The following is a 3,778-nucleotide window of genomic DNA, read 5'->3' as shown; positions in this document are numbered from 1 at the left end:
CAAATCAGATTCTAAGCTTGAGCGAGGCTTGCAAACAAGAAAACTTGACTTTTCTTCACATTTTCTTCAATATGTTGCAAACCAACATGTGAGCTATCTTTTCTTTTAATTTCCAGTAGCTTCTCGTTTATTTTTCATCATGTAATCATGGCTAGGAAGATAGGTTACATGCACGTTCATCTAAGTTAGCTATTTCATTAGTTTTTCACCTTATTTTGCATGTTTTGTTTTGTTTAATAAAACATGTTTAGGCTAGATTAATCATGTAATAATCATGCATATAGTCTGATTTGATCATTGTACATTCAACGTGTTTATTTTTCTTATGTGTTTGTTATCTTATTTGCATGATTTATGATTGGTAGCCTCAAACTGAGTTTAGGTTCAATATTGTATGATTAGTTGCATATTTATGTTCATATTCATTTTTTGTTATGCATTGTTTGCACTATAAATATTTTTTTGTCGATTATGACCTATTGATTACGGCCAAATTTAATCTTATTGATTGTGGCTTATCGATTGTAGCCAAATATAATTTTATTGATTGTGGCTTGCCAATTGTGTTCAATCATTGTCAAATCTAATCTCATTGATTGTGGCTTACTGATTTTCGTCTATCGATTCAGACCATAAATCATCTTTAAAGACCTACTATGACCACGTCATCATTATTATTATTATTATTATTTGTTCTATTATTGTTTGCAGATGATGGAAATGGGCTTTGAAAATGGTGGCAAGTTGGCAACGTGTGGTAGTTTTAGTATCTTATAAGGGACGTGGGTTGATTTTGTTTCATGAAGTGGCTAGCAGTTATACTTCGAATGGAAAACTATCAATTGTTACTCTACAAATAGACTGAAGACAGATTGGAGAAGGGATCAACAAATCATCATACTTATCATAGTTTTCTCTCTCTCTCTCTCTCTCTCTCTCTCTCTCTCTCTCTATCTTTAGGAGTAGTCTACCATAATTATTAGGAATAGATTATCTTAACTTTTAGGAGTAGCTTTCAACAGTTTGTAACCTTGCAAACATAGAAGATTTCAATAGAAGTTTTTTTGTATTTACTTCACTCTTTTGATTATTAATTGTTCCAAAGAGGTCCTTGTACTTTCAAGGCATTAGAACTTTTTACACAATCGTCTGATTTTCTATTTGGTTATTTGGTTAAAATTGTTGTTAAGTCTCTATCAATCAAGACTCCGCAAAAATTTTACTAACAATTTTTGACACACCCAATAGGACCTCTTCCTAATTTGGAATGATGGTAAGAATTCGAAGGTAAGATGAAGTACAAGAAGATCGTAAGACGCAACCAATAAGTCAAATAATGACTAATCAAGGCCAAATAAATGACCAAGGGATGACTAGTCAAGGCCAAACAAATGGCCCTACACTAGTTAGAAATTTGCTTTTACAATTAAAAATGCATCAACATATATGACAGTTCAAGAGAAGCAAGAGTTGATTGTTGAAATGAGAAATACACTTGATGGCCTAATATCAAAACAATGCCAGATTAATTACGGACATGGTGGATTGCAAGGATTGCAAATTGGAGAGGTTAATATGCATACACCCCCAATGAGGGTACAAGAGCCACCAATGGCAATATTTCCATATGCAAATGGATATGTGTCTTTTTTTATGAGAATCCAGTGTTCAATAAATAAGTCGATGAAGTATTTCAAAATCTCAATTTTTGGGCAAAAGCGAACAAGAATAAATTAATGCCAAGAATGGCACTTGGAGGGGCAATTCAACCCATTAGTAATTGGAAAAAAAGAAAAAAAAAAAAAAAAAAAGGACCAACTCTACCAAGTAATTGGAGAGCATGGTTTAAAGTAAAAAATGGCTAAAGTGATGAGCAACCATATGTTCATGATAAATTTAATATTTCTGACATTGTTCAAAATATTGAATTTTTCAGAATTTTTGAGCCATGCAAAACCTTGGGTTATGACATTCAACACCCATTTTGGAGCATTGGCTAAATATCTAACATTGTTTGGATAATATTAGACCAAAGAATATAGTTGTTGATTTGAAAAGTGGTTTGTACATGTCTCACAACATATATTTTATATATGTCTATTTAGTAAAAGGGTCAAAACCAAATCAATTTTATGTACAACTCTTCAAGAATTCGAAATTTCTTATTCTTAAAGAGTTGGTTGGGGGGGGGCATTGTTTGCACCGTAAATATTTTTCTGTCGATTATGACCTATTGATTGTGACCAAATTTAATCATATTAATTACGGCATATCGATTGTAGCTAAATATAATTTTATTGATTGTAACCTGTCAATCATGGCCAAATCTAATTTTATTGATTGTAACTTACTAATTTTAGTATATCGATTCAGGCTATAAATCATCTTTAAAGACCTACTATGACCACATCATTATTATTATTATTATTTGTTTTGTTATTTTTTTGTTGTTCATATATAAATAATTATCTTTTTATTTTAAAAATTATTTGACTCGTAATATTTTTTATTTAAATATTTTTTAATTGTTCATATATAAATAGTTAAATTTTTATTTTTAAAAATAAATGGCTCGCAATACAAAATTCTAATTAATTAACAAATTAATTACAAAAGGAGGTGGCCGCAGCCCTGCCTCAGAATGATGGGACGATGCATGCTCGATTCGCCTCGTTCGAAAACTTGTTGCCATGCCACATGTTGCCTCTGTTTACACTGTTCTGCACCTCTGAGAACTGCACAAGTCCCAAGGATGCTTTTGAACCACCTTCTGAGCACTGTGGAAGGTCACCGGCCATTGGAAAATGGTCATCGGCCATAAGTGGAGCTCTCGGCCAACAATACATGGCCGGGTGGCACTGAAGATGGCCGACCGGCCATCTCTTCCTGCAGAATCCTGTTTTGCTGCAGCAGGGGGCAAACAGAGCATAGCAATGCATTTTCAAAGCAATGTATGCACAACCACCCTCCCTATCATGTTTAAGACTCAACGGAGTGTAATCCTCGACCCTCGAACCATCAATCACGCATTTCAATGCATGATGGCCAAAGAAGCCAAGTGTGCAACTCGATATGGAATGAAATGCACAAAACACATAAAGGGCCTCAACCTCTATCATGATTGATCAAGAGGCAAGGGATGCACACACAATGCAATGCAACCTAGGCAAGCAAGCAAGCATGCAAATAACTCAAGTATGCAACAAATCTAATGCAACATGAGCATGTTAATATGCAATATGCAATAGGCATACAACCTAAACATGTGGACATATATAGCATGCAACAACATGCAAAATGAAACAAGCATGCAACAACATGGTGAGATGGACTTACACTAACATGGGTAGCTCTCAAGCATGCCAAAATCAGTGGCCAAGATGATGCAAACAAGGCACCGAAACTCATGCAAACATGCACAATGCAATGGCCCCGAGCATAAAGCACAAGATGCAACTCCCCAAGAGCATGGCAAAGATGAAACATGGCATACAATGACATGCATTCCAGCTCTGAAATGGCATACTAAATGACTCCAAAAATGACTCCGAAGCATGCAAACACTCATGTAATGCATTGTTAAAGACTTAAGCACCGAAGCTAGTGAAATACAATACACTATAGACATGCAAAGCGATGCTCAAATGATGAAACCAACCCCAAACAGTCCTTATGCAGACCAAAATCAATGGCAAAATGTGTTGGGATGGTGGCTCGGAATGCATTTACATGAAGCTTATGCAATGGCTCATAAATGGGGCATACAAGCACAACTCTA

The sequence above is a fragment of the Camellia sinensis genome, chromosome 2 (genome assembly GCF_055761805.1).
Source record: "Camellia sinensis isolate YWXY chromosome 2, ASM5576180v1, whole genome shotgun sequence".
Classification (NCBI taxonomy): Eukaryota; Viridiplantae; Streptophyta; class Magnoliopsida; order Ericales; family Theaceae; genus Camellia; species Camellia sinensis.
Note: the sequence above shows the minus strand (reverse complement) of the source record.